The 24,519-nt window shown below is 39.6% G+C and overlaps 1 pseudogene; it reads left to right on the forward strand.

Annotated features, from left to right (window-relative positions):
• Nucleotides 1-15,911: 15,911 nt before the first annotated feature.
• On the forward strand, nucleotides 15,912-19,374 carry LOC130876142 (ras GTPase-activating protein-binding protein 1-like; annotated as a pseudogene).
• The last annotated feature ends 5,145 nt before the right edge of the window (nucleotides 19,375-24,519 follow it).

Genomic DNA, 24,519 nt, shown 5'->3' on the forward strand with positions numbered 1-24,519 from the left:
AGGAAATATGAGGAAATTTTTTGATTCTTAGAAGAATTCTGTGAGAATCTTGAGAGATGACAATTTGAGATAGGTGGAGGACAGACATAAAATGTTTGCTGCTGTAACTGAGCTACAGAAATGGCATGACTACTGGGCAGTGGTGGTGCAGGCCTTTAACACCAGCACTTGGGAGGCAGAGGCAGACAGATCTCTATGAGTTTGAGGCCAGCCTGATCTACAAGAGCTAGTTCTAGAATTGCTCCGGCCGTTATACAGAGAAACCCTGTCTCAAAAAACCAAAAAAAGGAAAAAGAAAAAAAGAAAGAAATGGCATGACTGAGGGACAAAATGAACTTCGGACATCTTGCCCATTTACTCCCAAGGAAAAAGAGATATCCAGATTTTCTGTGAGAAAACCTGGCGGTAGTATTCATAGACCTTAGGAGAGTGATTTAGCAGGATGAAGGCAAAAGATGGATCCTAAGTTGTTATAGAACCATATCCCCAGAGATAGCAATCACCAGCTCAACTGGGGGGAAGAGGTAGACCAAGCCTCCCTCCCAATACCTCCAAGAGAAAAGATGTTTCCATCTTCCTGATCAAGGCACAGGTGCCTGAGAGGGTAAAATTTCAAACCCCAACTAGCATTGAAATGTTACGATTTTAATTAAGAATGTAGCAATACTGGATTATAAAAATGTTACTACAGGAAAATCAAACCAATGTAATTATTACATGTTGTAAATAAATTTCTTAGAGGAAAAAAATCCCAAGCCTGAGTCATAGTATGAAAGTGAAATTTACAATAGAAACTTCAAAATTGGAAGATACAAATTCTCTCTGAGATCAAGTTTTCTCAAGCAGGTCTAAATATGTTTTAATTTTAACAACAAAAATGAACTCTAAATCATTGAAATACCCAAGAACAGAAGGGTTGGTTATATATTTACTTGGTAATTCACCTAGTATTTCTTCTTCAATGAATCTAATTTTAATTGACATGTATATATCTGTGGAATACGGTATGAGGTTTGTATATACATACATGCCATGTAAGGAGAAAAACCAGATTACTTACTATGTTTTTTACTTCAGTTTATCATTTCTTTGTTTTCAAATGTCTACAGCCTACTGTGTGGAGCTAGAGGATGGATCAGTGGTTAACAGGTTTGATGCTCTCCCAGATGACCTGGTTTCCAAAACCCACATTGGGTAGCTCACAGATGCCTGAAAGCCAAGGTCTACAGGATTTAATATCCTCTTCTGCACCCAGAGGGTACCTGTACTCACATATATCTATACATACACATACACACACAATTAAAAATCAATAAAAACTTTAAAGGAAATACTGTCTTGGATATTTTTAATTGCACAGTTGCACCTTGATGTCTTAGCTGTAGCAGTCTACACCTAAAGAACAAGCATAATCCATCTGGCTGTAACATTTTATTTACTGAAGGAAACTTCCCATCTACTCCATCTACTACCCATCTATTGCAGCACGACTTAGAAAAAATGATCCATATTTGTTTAAAAAGTAAGATTTGTAATAAAAACTGGAAATTCTAGACCAGAAATGGAAATTCTTGACAAATAAGATTATAATTAAATAAAACATTTGCATAGCTCAAAGGACAGTAACAGGCACAGGAGACAGACTTCAAAACAGAAGGAAACATTTACAATTTACAAATCTGTTGAATGGTTAGCATGAAGTAATTTTAAAAGTCTAATTAATCAATTAGCAAAAAAACTTTTAGAAATCCATTTTAAAAAAACAGACAAATGCCTTGCCTAGACACTATTTATAGAGGAAACGCATGACATCAAATTTTACATATTCAGTCTCTTTAAACAAAATCCACAATGAGTCACATTGTGTGCAAAGCAAAATGACTACCATTGATCCAATCAAAGATTTAAAAAGCATAATCTTGTTTGGTTGAAGACTCTCGAAACAGAAGTGTTTTAAACTGTTGGTGCCAATGTTAATTAGCAAAACCATAGCAAAAGCAATGTGCAATTTCCTCAAACTTTAAATTGTTACTCATACTTTTTTTAGCAATTCTTTTCTAAAGAGTCATTTGCTTATTTATTTATGTGTATGTCTGTGTTCTTGTGTGTTGTTGTGTTTTCTATGCTTGTGTTTGTAGGCAGAAGACAGAATCGGGCTCCTAGTATTTCTTCCACTACAGTCCACTTGCTTCTCTTAAACAGGGTCTTTCCCTTAACAGATGAGTATTTTCTCAGTTAGGCTGAAAGTGAGCAAGCCTCAGGTGCTCTTGTGCCAGCATCCCTTAGCACTGGAATGATAATTTGATTGTTATCCAGGCACTAGGATCTAAACTCTAATCTTCCTGGGGGAAAAGCATGTACTCTTAACTACTGTGTGATCTCTCCAGACTCACTTTTCTAGAAATTCGTGTATCAAAAACATTCAATGGAAAATAAGGATTTCAAAAAGCTACCTATCCTCCATATTAACAACAGACCAGATATGCAACCTATTGAAAATGCTTATGAAATTCTTATTATCTACAACAAAGATGAAAATCAGTTACTAAGATAGATGATAATTAAAAATGTGTTGGATGTTTAGTGATTTAAAATAATTATCTTCTTGTTCATGTCAAAACTGAATAACTTTTAATCTAAAATAGAATGTAGAGTGCAATCATGAAAAATGGTTCTAATATACTGTATGAAAAGAACACATCTTCACAATGACCTGGACCACCTTAGATTTATGCGGGTGCCACAAGTGGAAATGATTCCATTTGAGGCTCATAAATATTATATCTAGTTATATTTTCCCTTAAATGATAGGACTGAGGACTTTAAGAAAGATGTCTTAAATTACCTTTATCAAAGACTCAGTTGGATTTGTGAATTTGTGTTTTACTGAGTGGAGAAAACCACGTGATTTCTGAAACACAGATTTTCAAAAGATTGTATCTGCACTGTATCATCAAACAAGACAGGTATGGTCCAAGTCCAAGATTTTTAAAAGATCTTTGATTCCAAGATTAGTACAGGCAGAAACAGCTTCACCTTGGAAACTTGTTCTTCCTTATAGAAACCAGAGAATTGTGTGGGAAGAAAAGACAAGGGATAATAAAAATGAAGACAAATCATTCAGAAATCTTTCCCAGCAGAGGTCTGTTAAAGAATTTCAAGTGCTATATTTTGAAAAGCAAACCAAATCTGAGACTTCTGGTATCTCCAATTATCACTAGTATAAGCACACATTCTGCAGATTCCTAGCTTGTCCCCATCACTGTGTGTTGGGGGACATACAAAAGGGGTGAAGGACGACTGTTCCCTTGGCTCATTCTTTCACTCCCTGAGCTGATCTGCAGAATCCCTGGACAAGTCTCATCTACACATCATCTTCCGTAGCTCCTGACCTCAAGTCTGATCCTTGTGTAAAGTGCTGCAAGATCCTTAGCTGTACTTCACTTCATTTAACTTGCATGAGGAATGTACTTTAACTTGATTAGAGTAAATTGTTGTAACGGTGTAAATGAATGCAGACAGATTATAAAAATATATACAGTTTTAATGGGGAAATAGACTTACAGGACCACAGGTTCCCGTGGAGAACAGGAAAGCAGAAAAAGGGGCTGCTGGGATCACGCCCAGCAGATTTATCAGTAAACATTAGCCCGAGGCGAACACGCCCCCTAATGGGCGGGGCTTATCCCTACAAATTGTGATATATCATATTTTATAAAAATCACCATGGAGGTATATTCATTACTGGTCTGTCTCCCTTTCATTCTCCACTGAATCTACTGATTCTACTTCTCTTCCTAAAATGGAATGGATCTTTTTTTAGTGAACATGGAGAAAATGAAATACAAATAGCAATTAATAATCAAGGCTAGAGATCAAGGTGGTTTGGACAAGATTTGCTCTTCAGACATTCATAAATTCTGAGACAACAATGGCAGTAGCTCTTGGTTTATCACTGACCACAGTAATTATTGAGCATCCAGTGAAGCTGACCTGTAGACAAGGGCTGGGAACAGGGGACAGAAATACTGCATTAAGTCAGTAATGAGAGTGGACACTGGCTGTGCCCACTTTGCTGGTATCTGAGTGAGAGGGAAAGACACAGCATAAAAGGATAGTAGCCTGCACACTTGTACAAGGAAGTGTAAGGAGGATGCCACATGCTAATCAAAAGTGTGTCGTGGTCATGAGCAACATTCCTTAGAGGTGATCAGGGCTTCCTTGCATATCTTAAATCTACTCACATCTGCCCTAGAAATTAGTACCAAATTTCCTATATGAAAATATACATATACACACATGCACTTGCACAAAGTCTGGCTTTTATAAATGATAATTCAAAAAATCATTCTGGGCCAAGATAAAATGGCAATAAAAGATATAAGTGCATGTTCTCCCTCCTTCTGCTCCTCATTAGGACCTTGGGAGCTCAGTCCGGTGCTCCAGTGTGGGTCTCTGTCTCTATCTCCATCCATCATGTACAACGAAGTCAGGACCACGAGGGGTGCACCCACCCACTGAGACAGTCGGACCGATCTATTGGGAGCTCATCAAGGACAGCTGGACTGTGACTGAAAAAGCATGGGATAAAACCGGACTCTCTGAACATGGCGGACAATGAGAGACGACAAGAGGCCAAGGACAATGGCACGGGGTGTTGATCCTACTTCAGGTTCTGGCTTTGTGGGAGCCTAGACAGTTTGGATGTTCAACTTCCTAGATCTGGATGGAGGGGGGAGGACCTTGGACTTTCCACAGGGCAGGGAACCCTGACTGCTCTTGGGACTGGAGAGGGAGGAGAAGAGGAGTGGGGGGAGGTGGAGAGGGGAGGGAGGAGGGGGAGGGAAATGGGAGGCGGGGAGGAGGCAGAAATTTTTTTTTTCAATAAAAAAAAATCCAATAGAATAAAGAGTTCTACTAAATTAGTTTTAAAAAAAAAAGATATAAGTGGACCATGGAAGCAAATTCAGTTAAGGTGGTAAGGCACTTTGTATAAAATAGAACTAGAGATAGGTGCTGAGAAGTCCCATCTGGATGGGTGAGTGTGTGCTATCCTGGGGCACACTGTCCCGGTAGAGAGCACAAACGCCCCCCCCCCCCAGCTCCTGCTGCAAGGCTTTCTTTCCTACACACCCGCCCCCCACCCCCACCCCCAAGCCTGCCTTGTCTGCAAGGTCCTTTACTGTGGAAAAGTTTCCTGCCCTTTCACTAAGGCTACCAACCCAGAGCAGTGAGGGCCTGACTAGAGGGCAGGCCTCAAGGTCCCCGCCAGGGAAAGCGGGCCCCCGCTGCTGGGGCTGCAGTCTCTGCTGTGATCTCCTGGACCTGCTCTGCCTGCGCCCTACTTCCCTTTGTCCCTGGCTCATTGGGGCATCCAGGAGTTCCTGTGTAGGTGCCGAGAAGTTTCATCGGGACGGGTGAGTGTGTACTATCCTGGGGCGGACGGTCCCGGTAGAGAGCACAAACGCCCCTACACTAAGGCTACCCAACCAGAGCAGTGAGTGCCTGCCTAGCGGGCAGGCCTCAGTAACCCCCGAAAGGGAGTGCAGGCACCTCCAGCTTGTACTGCAGTGTCGCCTGTGTTCTACTCGACCCCGCCCGACCCCTTGCATTCGGCCTTCTTTACGCGGGTCATTGGAATACCATGCATACATGTTTTGGTGTTGAGGAGTTCATCTGGAAGGGAACGGTTCCTGCCCCTACACTGAGGAGATACACGTAGAGAGTTAGTCACAGCAAAGACTGGTCCAAGACATCAGGCCTCTCCTGGCTCCATTTGAAGGAAAAGATGGGCAGGCGCCAATGCAAGAATTCCCCCAACAACTTGAAAGGCAACGTGACATCACCAGGATCCAGGAATCCCGAAATGAGAAGTGTACACCCTAATCCACAAGAATTAGAAGAATTCGACTCAAAAGTGAATTTTATGAAAATAATAGAGGACCTTAAACAGGAGGTGAAAAACTGCCACAACCAATTAGAGATTACAAACAAAAAGGTAGAGGAAATGAATAAATCTCTCAAAGATACCCAAGAAAACCAAGAGAAACAAGAAAAAGTAATCAAACAGGTAAGGGAAACGGTTCAAGACTTGAAGAATGAAGTGGAAGTAATAAAGAAAACACAAACCGAGGGAAGGATGGAGATGGAAAATTTGAATAAACGAACAGGAACTACAGAGACAAGTACCACCAACAGATTACAAGAGATAGAAGAAAGAATCTCAGACACTGAAGATACCATAGAGAAAATAAACACTCTCATCAAAGAAAACAGCATAACCAACAAATTCTCATCACAAAACATTCAGGAAATCTGGGACACAATAAAAAGACCAAACCTAAGAATAATAGGGATAGAAGAAGGAGAAGATCTACAACTCAATGGTCCAGAAAATATATTTAATAAAATTATAGAAGAAAACTTTCCCAACCTTAAGAAAGATATTCCTTTGAAGGTCCAAGAAGCATACAGAACACCAAATCGACTGGATCAAAAAAAAAACATCTCCTCGTCATATAATAATCAAAACACAAAACATACAGAATAAAGAAAGAATATTAAGAGCTGCAAAGGAAAAAGGTCAAGTTACCTATAAAGGTAAACCTATCAGACTTACACCTGATTTCTCTATGGAAACCATGAAAGCCAGAAGGTCCTGGATAGATATACTGCAGAAACTACGAGACCATGGATGCAAGCCCAGACTACTATACCCAGCCAAGCTTTCGTTCACTATAAATGGAGAAAACAAAATTTTCCAGGATAAAAACAAATTTAAACAATACGTAGCCACAAATCCAGCCCTTCAGAAAGTAATTGAAGGAAAATCACAAACCAAGGAGTCCAACAATGCCCACAATAACTCAGACATCTAATGACCCTTCACCAGCACAACTTGAAGAAGGGAAACACACAAACTCTACTACCAAAAGAAAGAAAGAAAGAAAGAAAGAAAGAAAGAAAGAAAGAAAGAAAGAAAGAAAGAAAGGAAAAATGACCGGAGTTAACAACCACTGGTCATTAATATCACTTAATATCAATGGACTCAACTCACCTATAAAGAGGCACAGGCTAAGAGATTGGATACGAAAACAGGATCCAACATTCTGTTGCTTACAAGAAACACACCTCAACCACAAAGACAGACATCTACTCAAAGTAAAGGGCTGGGAAAAGGTTTATCAAGCAAACGGACCTAAGAAACAAGCAGGTGTGGCCATACTAATTTCTAAGAAAGTTGACTTCAAACTAAAATCAATCAAAAGAGATGGAGATGGACATTTTTTACTCATAACAGGAACAATTCACCAGGATGAAGTCTCAATCCTGAATATCTATGCCCCTAATATAAAAGCACCCACTTATGTAAAAGAAACGTTACTAAAACTCAAGGCAGTCATCAAACCACACACACTAATAGTAGGAGATTTCAACACTCCTCTCTCACCAATGGACAGGTCAATCAGACAGAAACCTAACAGAGAAATAAGAGGATTAAGGGAGGTAATGAATCAAATGGACTTAACAGACATCTTTAGAACATTCCACTCAAATAAGAAAGAATATACCTTCTTCTCTGCAGCTCATGGAACCTTCTCGAAAATAGACCACATACTCGGTAACAAAGCAAACTTACACAGTTACAAAAAAATATCGGTAACCACCTGTGTCTTATCAGATCACCATGGATTAAAATTAGAATTCAACAACAATGCTATCCCCAGAAAGCCTATGAACTCATGGAAATTGGACAGTCAACTACTGAACCACACCTGGATCAAGGAAGAAATAAAGAAAGAAATTAAAGTCTTTCTTGAATTCAATGAAAACGAAGACTCAACATACTCAAACCTATGGGACACTATGAAAGCAGTGCTAAGAGGAAAGTTCATAGCATTAAGTGCCCACATAAAGAAAACGGAGAAAGCACACATTGGAGACCTAATAGCCCACCTTAAAGCTTTAGAAAGAAAAGAAGCAGACTCACCTAGGAGAAGTAGAATACTGGAAATAATCAAATTGAGGGCTGAAATCAACAAAATAGAAACACAGAAAACAATCCAAAGAATCAATGAAACAAAAAGCTGGTTCTTGGAGAAAATCAATAAGATTGATAAACCCCTATCCAAACTAATCAAACGGCGGAGAGAGAATACGCAAATTAACAAAATCAGAAACGAAAAGGGAGACATAACCACAGACACAGACGAAATTCAGAGAATCATTAGATCTTACTACAAAAACCTGTATGCCACAAAATTGGAAAATGTAAAAGAAATGGACACTTTTTTAGATAAGTACCATATACCAAAGTTAAACCAGGACCAGGTGAACAATCTAAATAGACCTGTTAGTCGCGAAGAATTAGAAGTTGTTATAAAAAACCTCCCCACCAAAAAAAGCCCAGGTCCAGACGGCTTTAATGCAGAATTCTACCAGAACTTCCAAGAAGACCTAATACCTATACTCCTTAATGTATTTCACAATATTGAAACAGAGAAGTCATTGCCAAATTCCTTTTATGAAGCTGAAGTTACTCTGATACCAAAACCACACAAAGACACAACCAAGAAAGAGAACTACAGGCCAATTTCACTCATGAACATCGACGCAAAAATACTCAATAAAATACTGGCAAACCGAATCCAAGAACACATTAGAAAAATTATCCATTATGATCAAGTAGGCTTCATCCCAGAGATGCAGGGCTGGTTCAACATACGAAAATCTATCAATGTAATCCATCATATAAATAATCTGAAAGAAAAAAACCATATGATCATTTCATTAGATGCGGAAAAAGCATTTGACAAAATTCAACATCCCTTTATGATAAAGGTCTTAGAGAGATTAGGAATACAAGGGTCGTTCCTAAATATAATAAAAGCTATTTATAGCAAGCCGTCAGCTAACATCAAATTAAATGGAGAGAAACTCAAAGCTATTCCACTAAAATCAGGAACACGACAAGGTTGTCCACTCTCTCCATACCTCTTTAATATAGTGCTTGAAATTCTAGCAATAGCAATAAGACAACATAAGGGGATCAAAGGGATTCAAATCGGAAAGGAAGAAGTTAAACTTTCATTATTTGCAGACGATATGATAGTGTACATAAGCGACCCCAAAAACTCCAGCAAATAACTCCTTCAGCTGATAAACACCTTTAGTAGCGTTGCAGGATACAAGATCAATTCCAAAAAATCAGTTGCCCTCCTATACACAAAGGATAAGGAAGCAGAGATGGAAATCAGAGAAGCATCACCCTTCACGATAGCCACAAATAGCATAAAATATCTTGGGGTAACCCTAACCAAGGAAGTAAAGGATCTATTTGACAAGAACTTTAAGTCAATGAAGAAAGAAATTGAGGAGGATACCAGAAAATGGAAGGATCTCCCTTGCTCTTGGATAGGGAGGATCAACATAGTAAAAATGGCAATTCTACCAAGGGCAATTTATAGATTCAATGCAATCCCCATTAAAATCCCATCAAAATTCTTCACAGATCTTTAGAGGACAATAATCAACTTTATATGGAGAAACAAAAAACCCAGGATAGCCAAAACAATCTTATATAATAAAGGATCGTCTGGAGGCATTACCATCCCTGACCTCAAACTCTATTACAGAGCCTCAGTATTGAAAACAGCTTGGTATTGGCATAAAAACAGAGAAGTCGATCAATGGAACCGAGTAGAAGACCCTGATTTTAACCCACAAACTTATGAACACCTAATTTTTGATAAAGGAGCTAAAAGTATTCAATGGAAAAAAGAGAGCATCTTCAACAAATGGTGCTGGCAGAACTGGTTGTCAACGTGTAGAAGAATGAAAATAGATCCATATCTATCACCATGCACAAAACTCAAGTCCAAATGGATTAAAGACCTCAATATTAGTCTGAACACACTGAACCTGATAGAAGAAAAAGTTGGAAGTACTCTACAACATATGGGTACAGGAGATCACTTCCTACGTTTATCCCCAGCAGCACAGACATTAAGGGCAACATTGAATAAATGGGACCTCCTGAAACTGAGTAGCTTCTGTAAAGCAAAGGACACTGTCATTAAGACAAAAAGGCAACCCACTGACTGGGAGAAGATCTTCACCAACCCTGCAACAGACAAAGGTCTGATCACCAAAATATATAAAGAACTCAAGAAACTAAACTTTAAAATGCTAATGAACCCAATAAAAAAATGGGGCACTGATCTGAACAGAGAATTCTCAACAGAAGAAATTCAAATGGCCAAAAGACACCTAAGGTCATGCTCAACCTCCTTAGCGATAAGGGAAATGCAAATTAAAACAACTTTGAGATACCATCTTACACCTGTCAGAATGGCTAAAATCAAAAACACCAATGATAGCCTTTGCTGGAGAGGTTGTGGAGAAAGGGGCACACTCATTCATTGCTGGTGGGAATGCAAACTTGTGCAACCACTTTGGAAATCAGTGTGGCGATTTCTCAGGAAATTTGGGATCAACCTACCCCAAGATCCAGTAATACCACTATTGGGAATATACCCAAGAGATGCCACATCAAATGACAAAAGTATCTGTTCAACTATGTTCATAGCAGCATTGTTTGTAATAGCCAAAACCTGGAAACAACCTAGATGCCCTTCAATGGAGGAATGGATGAAGAAAGTGTGGAATATATACATATTAGAGTACTACTCAGCAGTAAAAAACAATGACTTCTCGAATTTTGCGTGCAAATGGATGGAAATAGAAAACACTATCCTGAGTGAGGTATCCCAGACCCAAAAAGAGGAACATGGGATGTACTCACTCATAATCGGTTTCTAGCCATAAATAAAAGACATTAAGCATATAATGTGTGATCCTATAGAAGTTAAATAAGAAAGTGAACCCAAAGAAAATCATATAGTCATCCGCATGGAGAGGGGGAAGTAGACAAGATTGCAGGGCAAAAACTGGGAACTTGCGGGTGAGGTGGCATGGGGCAAAGGGGAAATGGGATGAGAAATATGAGAAGGGGAGGATGGGAGGAGCTCGGGGGATTGGGATGGTTGGGATATAGGAAGGATGGATACGGGAGCAGCGAAGTATATATCCTATCTAAGGGAGCCATCTTAGGGTTGGCAAGAGACTTGACTCTAGAGGGGTTCGCAGGTGTCCAGGAATATGTCCCTAGCTGGTACCTTGGGCAACTAAGGAGAGGGAACCTGAAATGACCCTATCCTATACTGATGAATATCTTGCATATCACCTGAGAACCTTCATCTGGCGATGGATCGAGGTAGAGACAGATTCTCAATTTGGAGCAACGGTCTGGGCTCTTAAGGTCCAAATGAGGAGCAGAAGGAGGGAGAACAAGAGCAAAAAATCAGGACCACGAGGGATGCACCCACCCACTGTGACAGTGGAACTGATTTATTAGGAGCCCACCAAGGCCAGCTGGTCTGGGACTGAATAAGCATGGGTTGATTCCGGACTCTCTGAGCATGGCGGTCAATGAAGACTGATGAGAAGCCAAGGACAATGGCACTAGGTTTCAATCCTAATACATGAACTGGCTTTGTGGGAGCTTAGCCTGTTTAGAAGCTCACCTTCCTGGACGTAGATAGAAGACCTTCGTCTTCCCGCAGGGCAGAGAATTTGGACTGCTCTTCAGTATCGAGAGGGAGGGGGAATGGTGTGGGGGGAGGAGAAGAGAAGTGGGGATAGGGGGAGGGGAGTAGGGGGAGGGGGCAATATTTGGGAGGAGGGGAGGGAAATGGGAAACGGGGAGCAGGTGGAAATTTTAATTAAAAAAGAATAAAAAATAAATAAAAGAAAAAAAAGTAAACAAAAAAAATAAATAAAATAGAACTAGAAAGAAAATGATGTAAAGAAGGGAAAATGAGGCCTCCAGGTGTTGAGAAATAATGAAACTGTCAATAGATAATAAAGTGGCATTTCCTAGCAAGACCTATAAAGGAGGTAACTTCAATATCTGTATTAGACATTAAGAACTGAAAGATAAATGGTTCCATAATTTAAATAAAGAGGTCAAGGTAGATAGTTTACAAAATAGAATAATGGATGGCATTATGTTCCCATGCAATTAGGTAGGAAGGTCATAAAAGTATAATTGATATGTAATAAGTTTTATGGGTCTCACTATAGGTTTGTTGTGTTCATTTTTATCAGTCTTCATCTCTGTAGCAGTTGTTGCTGAGATATAAATATTTACCAGCTTCATTTCTTAGTTCAAACTTCTAGTGACCAGGCAATTTATAAAGCACAGAAATTTATTTGGCATTGAGGTGGGATTTCTGTCTGTATGCTGTGAATGTATTTTATTACCAATGATTGATAAAGAAACTGCTTTAGACTATGACAAGGAATAATAGAACTAGGTGGGAAATCTAAACTGAATGTAGGGAAAAAGTAGGCAGAGTCAGAGAGATGCTATGTAGCTGCTAATGGAGAAAGATACCGGAATCTTACCAGTAGGCCACAGCCTCATGGTGATACATAAATTAATAAAAATGGATTAATTTAAGACATAAGAGCCAGGAACACACCTAAGCCATTAGCCAAACAGTGTTGTAATTAATATAGTTTTTGTGTGATTATTTGGGTCTAGGCAGCAAGGAAACTAAAATGCACTCTCCTTTTACAAGTGGTGCCCACCATCTGGCATGGATCCTCCTTTAAAAAAAAAAAGCTTAAAAAAAGAGGGCTTCTAGACCTACAAAAATGAGAGCCAAGTGCATCTTCTTGTTTGTCATATTTCTTTCAGACAGGCTCTGTTTGCAGGCAGCAAGCAGAGGCACGGCTCCTTTAAGAACCAACTTCCTGGTACATACTGGCAGCATGGACAGCCCTGACTTTTTTAGAAGGTCCTTCTACAGAGCACTTAGGGTTTGTGAACAGAGTCCTACAAGTTGCTAAATCATGACATAGACCTGTTATATCCCTGGAGCTGAGGTGGTGAGCATGACTCACAGAGGTGTTGAACATACCTCCGCCATGTTGGATGGAGTGGAGCCAACAGGCAAAGCTGCAGCCTTAGTCCTAGCCATGCCCTCTTAGCATTAAAAAAGAAGTGTTCCTTGTCAGAAAATGATTACAGATTCAGAAAAAATAAAACCTGAAACAGTTCAGAATCTGTTTTAAAAATGTACATTGGCTTAAGAAAACAGAAAAGAAAGTGGATATAGGCAGTTATAGAATGAAATAATTTTAAAAATAAATAAAACAAAGTCATTAAAGAGACAGTAAAAGTAATATAATATAAAATAGTACAGACAGTCATAGATTAAAGGAGTAAATATAATAAAAATGTTAAAAAGTAATAAAGTAAAAAATAAGCCATATCAAGATGGAAAATACAGAAAAATTCTGAATTATACATACTATTGTGTTTTCTTTGAATTTTTTGACTGTTAATGAGCTAACTGCAGAGAGACATTTGATTCTGGGGCTGCTAAGCTAAACAAAAGCAAAGGTATCTTGACATCAAAATTTGAGTCTAAGGAAATGTTACTTTGGAAAAGAGGTTCTGCTTTTGTTTCCACAGAAGGTGAGAACCTGTTAATTCCTTCCAGGCTAATTTTGTTTGATGGATCAAGATCCCCTGAAAGGTTTCTCTGAACCTTAAAAATATTTCACCCAACAAACAGCAGGAATCAGTTTGGAGAAAACAATACTCAAGTTTCCAAACTTATTGTTTATAAATATCTGCTTTCATTTAAAGGGGGATATGATATAGAAACGAATATTTCACATTGGTATGGACTTTGATGTATTAAAACAAATTGAAGACCAATTTTGTTGTATTATATTTCTATTCTTGTTTAAGGTATTATGCTTATACAGCTCATTTAAAAAATGTAATATATAATTACAATTTTTGGATTAATAGATGGTTATCTAAAATAGTCAAGCTTATAGTAATATTAGTTAGGTTTCCTAGATATACAGAGATGTATTTTAGATGGATAAGTATTCTTCAGTCCTTTCAAAGAACTACAGAATATGGTATTTAAAATGTTATAAGAACTTAGACTTTTCTAGGCAGTGAGACATGTCTGCTTCTGGCAGCACCAATTAATTCAGAGGGGTTGATGGGCATTGAAGAAACTCATTATGGAATTTGCCTTCTATGTGACAAGGCTAGCCATTTGGGCAAGAAACTGCTCTTGTTTGGACTACTTGATGGTATGCTGTATATTTTGGATATGCAGGACTTACAGAAAAATAACTGCTGAACTTGCCCCCCCAAAAAAGGTGAGATAATCCTGCTTCATGAAAGAGTTTGCCAGACATTGTGCGGGACACAAAAGAAAGTGACTGATAAACTGCCAATATAGATAAAACAGGCTTTCGAATTTCCTGCTTCATGGAAATGTACATGAGATACTATAGGCCTGTAGGCTGAAGTTGGATTCCCTACATGACAGAAGAACTTTGGGTGACTGTCCAGACAGTAAAATGTGTCTGTCAATTCTAGAGTTTTGGAAGCTGCTTATAATAAACTTCCTGTTTACTTTGGTAATATTATATCCTCTGTGTTCTTTGATGGGGTTGAAGACAGATAGTTAAAGTTATAGTTTTCATTAGTTATGATAAAACATAAATTAGATATGAAACTTTCCAGATGCAAATAGACTAAATATTGAAAGTATAATTCTTGGTTGATACCAGTTTTGTTACATGTAATTTTACTATGTTAAAGTTAAAACCTTCCTTTTCATTTAGACAGAAAGGGGGAGATGATGTGGGATTCCCCTCTGCATACTGTGAATATGTTTTATTACCATTGGTTAATAAAGAAGATACTTTGGCCTATGGTATGTCAGAACAGAGCTAGGCAGGAAATCTAAACTGATTGCAGGGGGTAGAAGGTAGGGTCAGAGAGATGCCACGTAGCTGCCGAAGGAGAAAGACATCAGAACCTTATCAGTAGGCCACAGCCTCATGGTGATACATATGTTAATATAAATGGGTTAATTTAAAATGTAAGAGCTAAGAAAACACCTAAACCATTGGCCAAACAACATTGTAATTAATACAGCTTTTGTTTTCATTTGAGTCTGAACAGCCTAAAAAACTAAAATCTCCTTTTACATGGCATATTTCTGAGCCCTGTATTTGTATTTTGTCAGTACTTGTCAGTCCAATGTGAGGGTCTTTCTGAGTTATTACATGGTGTAGTGTGTGTCAGGCTGAGGTGTAGCATATAGGCTAGCTTGGTTCTTCTTCATACATGACTTACTGATGTCATCCATAAAGTTCCATTTTTAGTACCTTACCTAGTCCAAAATAAATGCCCAAAACCATACAACTTATGTACATCAATGTGCAAAATTACCATTTACTTTTCCTATACATTGATTTTGGATACTCAATTAAACCATTGCCAGAGATAGGAATTGAAGGATGTAGTTAAGTGAAACCTGAAGCTGAGAAATGTTCTATCCAGTCTTTGCACTCAGTCTGGTCTCATGATTCACACACATTTCATGGTGGAGTGCCGACTTCCCTAAGTCCATGTTGTCATGACTCGAGAAAAACTTTTAAGTGATTGTGGAAGGCAATGTCTGGAAGAGACAACTTTAGAAAAAGTTTCTGAGAGACATACCGTTCATTCCAATACGGATGAAGTTTTCAAGAAACATACCTTCATTGGTTTTATAGTAATCAATAGATTATTTATCTACCTTTAATATTAAATGTTAAATGCTGGTAATAGCATAATGTTTAATAAATAATGTCTCATGCCAGGAAACAGAAAATGAACTTTAAAATAAAAGGGCAACTGGTAATTTTAAAACAAATATACTTAAAATTAGCAAATACTGGCACCGCACTAGGGACGCAGCCACCTAATCCCGCAAACAGCCCGGTCCTCCCGCTCAGCCATGCAGGTTGAATTGATCAAAGCGATGGTTATGAGGAAGCCTAGTCCCCTACTGGTCAGGCAGTAGTTTGTGCGACAGTACTACACCTTGCTGAACCAAGCCCCGGACATGCTGCACAGATTATATGGGAAGAACTCTTCCTATGCCCACGGGGGCTTGGACTCCAACGGGAAGCCAGCGGATGCAGTCTATGGACAGAAGGAAATCCACAGGAAAGTGATGTCACAAAACTTCACCAACTGTTCATCAGTATGGCTATAGGATAGGATCATTTCAGGTTCCCTATCCTCAGCTGCCCAAGGAACTAACTGGGGACATCCCCCTGGGAACCTGGGAGCCCCTCTATGTTCAAGTCTCTTGCTAACCCTAAGATGGCTCCCTTAATTAAGATATATGCTTCCCTGCTCCCATATCCATCCTTCCTTTATCCCAACCATCCCAATTCCCCAAGTTCCCCCCATCCTCCCCTTCTCACATTTCTCTCCCCATTTCCCCTTACCCCTATCCCACCCCAACCCCAAGATCCCAATTTTTTGCCCAGCAATCTTGTCTACTTCCCGTATCCAGGAGGATAACTATGTTTTTCTTTGGGTTCACCTTCTTATTTAGTTTCTTTAGGATCACAAATTCTAGACTCAATGTCCTTTATTTATGGCTAGAAACCAATTATGAGTGAGTACATCCCATGTTCATCTTTTTGGGTTTGGGACACCTCACTCAGGATAGTGTTTTCTATTTCCATCCATTTGCATGTAAAATTCAAGAAGTCATTGTTTTTTACCGCTGAGTAGTACTCTAATGTGTATATATTTCACACTTTCTTCATCCATTCTTCCATTGAAGGACATCTAGGTTGTTTCCAGGATCTGGCTATTACAAATAATGCTGCTATGAACATAGTTGAACAAATGCTTTTGTAATATGATAGGGCATCTCTTGGGTATATTCCCAAGAGTGGTATTGCTGGGTCCTGGGGTAGGTTGATCCCAAATTTCCTGAGAAACCGCCACACTGCTTTCCAAAGTGGTTGGACAAGTTTGCATTCCCACCAGCAATGGATGAGTGTACCCCTTCCTCCACAACCTCCCCAGCAAAGGCTATCATTGGTGTTTTTGATTTTAGCCATTCTGACAGGTGTAAGATGATATCTCAAAGTTGTTTTGATTTGCATTTCTCTGATCGCTAAGGAGGTTGAGCATGACCTTAAGTGTCTTTTGGCCATTTGAACTTCTTCTGTTGAGAATTCTCTGTTCAGTTCAGTGCCCCATTTTTTAATTGGGTTAATTATCATTTTAACGTCTAGTTTCTTGAGTTCTTTATATATTTTGGAGATCAGACCTTTGTCTGTTGCGGGGTTGGTGAAGATCTTCTCCCACTAAGTGGGTTGCCTTTTTGTCTTAGTGACAGTGTCCTTTGCTTTACAGAAGCTTCTCAGTTTCAGGAGGTCCCATTTATTCAATGTTGCCCTTAATGTCTGTGCTGCTGGGGTTATACATAGGAAGTGATCTCCTGTGCCCATATGTTTTAGGACACTTCCCACTTTCTCTTCTGTCAGGTTCAGTGTGTTCAGATTGATATTGAGGTCTTTGATCCATTTGGACTTGAGTTTTGTACACGGTGATACATATGGGTCTATTTTCATTCTTCTACAGGTTGACATCCAGTTGTGCCAACACCATTTGTTGAATATGCTTTCTTTCTTCCATTGTATACTTTTAGCTCCTTTATCGAAAATGAGGTGTTCATATGTTTGTGCATATCACTATAGAACCTTCATCTGGCAGTGGATGGAGATAGAGACAGAGACTCACATTGGAGCACCTGACTGAGCTCCCAAGGTCCCAATGAGGAGCAGAAGGAGGGAGAACATGAGCAAGAAGGCTGGACCCTGAGGGGTGCACCCACCCACTGAGACAGAGGGACTGATCTATTGGGAGCTCACCAAGGCCAGCTGGACTGGAACTGAAAAAGAATGAGATAAAATCGGACTCTCTGAACATGGCGGACAATGAGGGCTGATGAGAAGCCAAAGACAATGGCACTGGGTTTTGATCCTACTTCATGTTCTGGCTTTGTGGGAGCCTAGCCAGTTTGGATGCTCACCTTCCTAGACCTAGATGGAGGGGGGAGGACTTTCCACAGTGCAGGGAACCCTGACTGCTCTTCAGACTGGAGAGGGAGGGGGAAAGGAGTGGGGGGAAGGGGAGAGGAGTGGGAGGAGGGGGAGGGAAATGGGAGGCTGGGAGGAGGCGGAATTTTTTTTTTTTCAATAAAAAAAGAAAAAGACTTCACCAACTGTCACACCAAGATCTGCCACGTGGATGCTCATGCCACTCTGAATGACAGGGTGGTAGTCCAAGTGATGGGGCTCCTGTCCAATAATAATAACCATAATAATAACCAGGCTCTGCGAAGGTATGTGCAGGCCTTTGTTCTTGCTCCTGAGGGCTCTGTGGCCAACAAATTCTATGTTCACAACGACATCTTCAGATATCAAGATGAGGTCTTTGGTGGCTTTGTCACTGAACCTCAGGAGGAGTCTGAGGAAGAAGTAGAAGAATCTGAAGAAAGACAACAAACACCTGAGGTTGTGCCTGATGATTCTGGAACATTTTATGATCAGGCTGTCAGCAATGACTTGGAGGAGCATTTAGAGGAGCCTCTTATGGAGCCAGAGCCAGAACCAGAGCCAGAGGCACAACCAGAACCTGTGCCGGACATCCAAGAGGACAAGCCTGAGCCACCGTTGGAGGAAGCTGCTCCCGAGGATGTGAAAAGAGCACTTCCCCAGCCCCAGTGGATGTTGCCCCAGCGCAGGAAGACCTGAGGACGTTTTCCTGGGCATCTGTGACTAGTAACAACCTTCCTCCCAGCGGGGCTGTTCCAGGGACGGGGATACCACCTCATGTGGTTAAAGTGCCGCCTTCACAGCCCCGCCCAGAATCTAAGCCTGAGTCACAGAATCTATCACAAAGACCTCAGAGAGACCAGAGAGTTCGAGAGCAACGGATCAATATCCCTCCTCAGAGGGGACCCCAGCCAATGTGCAAGGCTGGGAAAGCAGGAGATGTGGAACCTCGAAGGATGGTGAGGCACCCTGACAGTCACCAGCTCTTCATCGGGAACCTGCCACATGAGGTTGACGAGTCGGAACTGAGGGATTTTTTCCAAATTTACGGGAACGTAGTGTGGAGCTGTGCATTAACAGTGACGGGAAATTACCCAACTTCGGTTTTGTTGTGTTTGATGATTTTGAGCCTGTTCAGAAGGTCCTTAACAACAGGCAGGCCCATCATGTTCCGAGGCACTGAACGTGGAGGAGAAGACTCGAGCTGCCAGGGAAGGCAACCGCAGGGATAACCGTCTCCGTGGACCAGGAGGCCCCCGTGGTGGGTCAAGTGGTGGGATGAGAGGCCCTCCCCGCAGAGGCATGGTGCAGAAAACAGCCTTTGGTGTGGGCAGGGGGATCACAACTCCAAGGCAGTGAATTGTTTGGCCCCGATCTCCACACAGCACACAGTCCTGGCTCCTGCAGAATGGTGATTTCTTCAACCAGCCTTTGGTGTCTCGGAGTAGTCTATTATAAACTGCTCGAGTTCGTACAATTTTCATTTCGCTTGTGTTCATGGTGTGTGCCCCCCACTCTCCTTTCCTCCCCTGAACTTTTAGTCTTTCACTTCCAGTTTTCCTGAACGATACTTTAGGAGGAGTAGGTTTTTAAAAAAGAGGAGGGGGGACTCTTTTCCTGCTCACGCAGAAGATACAGACTGGACTTTAACAGCCATTCCCCAAAGGAGTGCATCTCGCTTTTCACTGACAATGGATGTTTCATTTGTTGGAAGACACAGGATTTGATAAACATTTTGGAAGCAGGAAAAATCCATATTATCTGTCAAGAGTCATATCTCCTGTCTGGTGTGGAAAAATTACCTTTAGACAACTGCCACTGCGTCCCTGCTGGTGTGGCTAAGTGAATAAAAGGTGTTTCTAGAAAAGAAATAGCAAATACTAATTTTGTTGGGACTTTAATATTTGTGACTACATTCTTTATGTGTGATTTTATAACCTACAAAAGAAATATCAAATTATAGCAAAGGGCTAATTGAACTTTAGAATGTTCTCTAAAGAAAATGAGCAAGTGGCCCACCAAAAACAGTATTTGTCTATTGATATTAAATAAATTTCAAGAATGAAATGAATGAACAAAAACAATGTAAAAAATTTAACTCATAAAATATGCCTCTTCGCATACCATTGTTCTGAAATGATTTAATTTTATTAATACAAGCTTTAGATAAGCTTTGGAAATATAGCTATTGATTGACATAAGCTCATAGGAGACCCCTTAATGCAAAGAACACATCCATAAGCAAAGTGTACATGGTTAAAGAAGCAGGGTAGTCTCTTAACACCTTCCATTTAATATCTTCCTCTAATGCAGCTGGTCACAGAGGAAAGAACAGGAATTGACTTTCCAAACCCACAAGGATTCAATTACAATAAATACAATGGATCTGAATGGTTTGACATGTGAAATTACATGAATGGCATCAAATTAAGAAACTTTTCTCACAGCTATACATATTTCTAAAATTAAATGAATACACGTGAGAATGTGTGTGCCAGATTCAGATATGTTTACAAGAATACTAACTCCCTCAGTCTAGTGTTTACAGTAATAAACTGGGTTGTTGTACAAACAACAAGCAATTTTACTGGAAGAGTGTGTCATACAATCACAGTGGTAAGTTAAAATACATATTTATTTGTATTTTTGTGCAATATAAATCAGTCTGAAAACTCCCTAATGTCAATGTCATTGACTCCGTTCAGACTGTCATCCAAATTCAAGTACAGTTATGACCTAACAAATAGTCTTCCCTTGGGATGGCAATGTTCGAAATATATATTTCATATCTGCTTCTCTCCAGGTCTATATCATGCTGATTGTAATTTCTGAGTTCAATTATAAGCAGTTTTCTCAAGGAAGGAGCAACATTTCCCAAAGTTTCTGGAAATAGAAGAACAATTACCATTCATGACAGAGAAAATCTTTAAATAATTTTTCAAGAAAATCAATTTGCTAGTTCACGAATATAGCTTTTTATCTAGTAAGGAAGATCATAATACTGCCTTTCAATGAATAGAATATGTTCAGGTAAGTGTTGGGAGTTTTCACTACTTTTCTAATGAAGATTTTACATTATGATTCTAAGTTCAGTAGATCTTAGAGAAACTGTATTATGAGATTTTATAGAATAGTCAATGATAACTCAATTCATCCTCGGATCCTATTTAAAAGACCAGCTCAGAGAAAGCTGAGTGCACCTGTATGTGTTTCATAAAAACCTGATGTTACTCAGGCATCAGAGAGAATGCTATCATTTTTCTTAGAAGAATAATCCTTTATTTATGAATTTATAAATGTCCACCTTTTCAACACATCTCAAAACTATTGGACTTTAGACTAGATAGGTCTACGGAAAACCAAATATTGTTCCACCAAAGATCTATAGCAATAAAATGATACCTGATGTCATTCTGCTATATTCATAGGTCAGTGCCCTATTCAGTCATCATCAGAGAAGCTCCTTCCTTCAGTAGATTGGAACTAATATGAAGATTCACAGCTGGACAATATGCAAAGAGTGAGAGACTTTGGAAAACTTAATCCTAAATGTGATGTCTACATAAAATCTCTTTCCTCTTTGGGTCTCAATAAACTGAGGAAGAAGAGGTGAAAAGATTGTAAGAACTATTGGGGATGGAGGACACTAAGGAAATAAGATCTTGTAGGAAGAACAGGACTGATACAGATATGAATGCACAGGTCCTAAACAAGTCTAACCCAGATGGGAACCCAGGACTGTGAGAGGAAATGGGCACAAACGCCATCCCAACCCAGATACTGTCTCCAAGTGCTATTTTCTCACAAAGAAAAATTAGTTATCACTCATAGAGTCTCATTTGGTATACAAACTACACATAAGAGTGTGTCCCATGCTCTGAAGTAGATTTCCAACACAAAATGAACTCAGTAGTATTTTTGGAGGGTATTTTATTTTAATTTTTTGTTTTATAGTGTTTTTTTAAATTTTTATTTAGTTTAGTATCTTTTTTATTAATTAATTAATTTATTTAATTATTAAAGATTTCTGCCTCTTCCCCGCCACCACCTCCCATTCCCCCCCTCCCCCAATCAAGTCTTCCTCCCTCCTCAGCCCAAAGAGCAAGCAGGTTTCCCTGTCCTGTGGGAGGTCCAAGGACCACCCACCTCCATCCAGGTCTATTAAGGTGAGCATCCAAACTACCTGGGCTCCCACAAAGCCATTACGTGCAATAGGATCAAGAACCCATTGCCATTGTTCTTCAGTTCTCAGTAGTCCTCATTGTCCGCTATGTTCAGCGAGACCGGTTTTGTCCCATGCTTTTTCAGACCCCGGCCAGCTGGCCTTGGTGAGTTCCCGATAGAACATCCCCATTGCCTCAGTGTGTGGGTGCACCCCTCGCAGTCCTGAGTTCCTTGCTCGTGCTCACTCTCCTTCTGCTCCTCCTTTGGATCGTGAGACTTCAGTCCAGTGCTCCAATGTATGGGTGTTTTTTATTTTTTATTATAAATTTCGGGTTTTTTATTTGTATGGGATTTTTGTATGTGCGAATTCATGTATCTCTGCATTTACATGTATTTTTTGTGCTTTTTCTTTGGCTCTATTTTCTTCTGTTGATTAGTGTGTTTTGTTCTATTCAAGTATTTTTGTCTCCCCCACACCTCTGTCTCTTACATACCTGTTCATTTCCTAATGAGAGAGAACAAGAAGAGGTATGGATTTGGATAAGTGGAGAAGTAGGGAGAAGTTAGTATTTGGAAAGTCCCAGAATATATTATATGAAAAATATTCTATTGTCAGTAAAAAAGAAAAAGCTAATTATGATGTCTCAACAAAAACACTGTAAAGGTGAAATAAATACCTAAGCATCATGTTATTTTAATACAAAATTTTAAGGCAACAAAAAAAAAAAAGAATTGGCATTCATTTACTAATCCTATTTATCCCCTAAATTTTTATCTGTATGTGATATTTGCGGTACCAATTGTCAAGTCTAACAGTGGGAGGTGACCAAATACAGACACAGTCTCTATTTTTATATCTTCTTGTGCCCAGCTCTTGGACTCTAATGCAGTTGTCTTTGTTACTACCGTGAGTCAAGTTAAACTAGCAATTTAAATTAAATATATAATGTCATAATACCTACTTTAGTCTAGTCAAGCTGCTGGGACAAACTGCCAAACACCAAACAGCTTATGAACAATATGGTTCTTTTTTGTTCAATGTTAGAGGGTTCCATGTAGCTGGACCCTCATGAGACCAAATAAACCTTCTTGGTCTTTGAGAAATACACTAACTTCATGACTTCCACCTACAATATCATCAGCTCAATTTGGTTATTAGTTTACAACATATTGTCAGGGAATATGGAGACCAAAATGTCCACTGAATTTATTCTATCAAAACTAAAAGACTCAGTAATACAGTTAAAGCACCAATAAGAATTGTCACATAAGCTAGTCTGAGTTTCCAATTTTAGAAAGTCAGACCATTGGTAGAGAGGCTCATGCTGATTCCCCTTTGGGCGGTTTTAATTATTATTTAGTATTTTTCACATTCTTAATGAGGTTTCTGCCTCTCTTCTGCAGTCATTAAAGGTGGATAATGATTTGAAACTTCATTCCTGAATTCTGGCTTCCTATGAGCTCTAGACACTGACTCCCCTGTCCCTTTCTGCTGTTGCTCTGAGGCTCTGCTTTTGCCCATGGAGTATTTTACTTTGCACAGGATGTCCAAGCACACTCCAGAACAATATTCAGAGCAGTTTCATAGCAGTTTCATATCCAAGAAGATTCAAAAGATTGAGGAAAAGGCAAGCAACTTCTGCACTAATGTAATAAGAAACTGGAACTGAGATTAGATATAATAACGTACTGCTTTATTCGACCTAGGCTGAGTAACCAGCTTGGAGCCACATTGGCAATTAGCACACCTGGAAATGGATGAAGCTGGATGGGTGAAACGGTCTTTAAAGATTAACTCACTCTAAGCAATACTGTCATTTCAGACAGGCCTCAGTTTGCAGGGCTCATTACCACTCATTGCAAACACCGAAGTCATTAATATGACATCATGGCTAATTTGACAGGATCTAGAATCATCTAGGGGAAGAACCTCAGGGAACAAACAAGGGGCTTTTCTAAATTTTGCTGCTTGAGGTGGGAAGAGCCACATTAACTGTTGGTAGGAGTATCTTGTTGTTGGAAATACAGAAGTGAATGGAAAAGACAAAATCAAGCGCCAGGATTCATTTTTCATGGTGGTCTCACTCTGGATGCTTTTTCCTGTTCCTGTCAGGAATGCCCTAACATAACAGGCTACATTCTTATTGTATCTAGAAAGCAAAATAAATGTTTCTTTTTAAAGTCACTTTGGACAGGTTTTGTTAGAGTCAGAACAATAACTGATATACATGTCTTAATGAGGGACTATCATGGGCAAATATTTGCTTGTTAACTTTTCATGTCTGCAATTTAGTCTCTATATGGAGGTTTAGGCTAAAGTGGGAAATTGGCTGCTACTCC

The sequence above is a fragment of the Chionomys nivalis genome, chromosome 6, assembly GCF_950005125.1.
Source record: "Chionomys nivalis chromosome 6, mChiNiv1.1, whole genome shotgun sequence".
NCBI lineage: Eukaryota > Metazoa > Chordata > Mammalia > Rodentia > Cricetidae > Chionomys > Chionomys nivalis.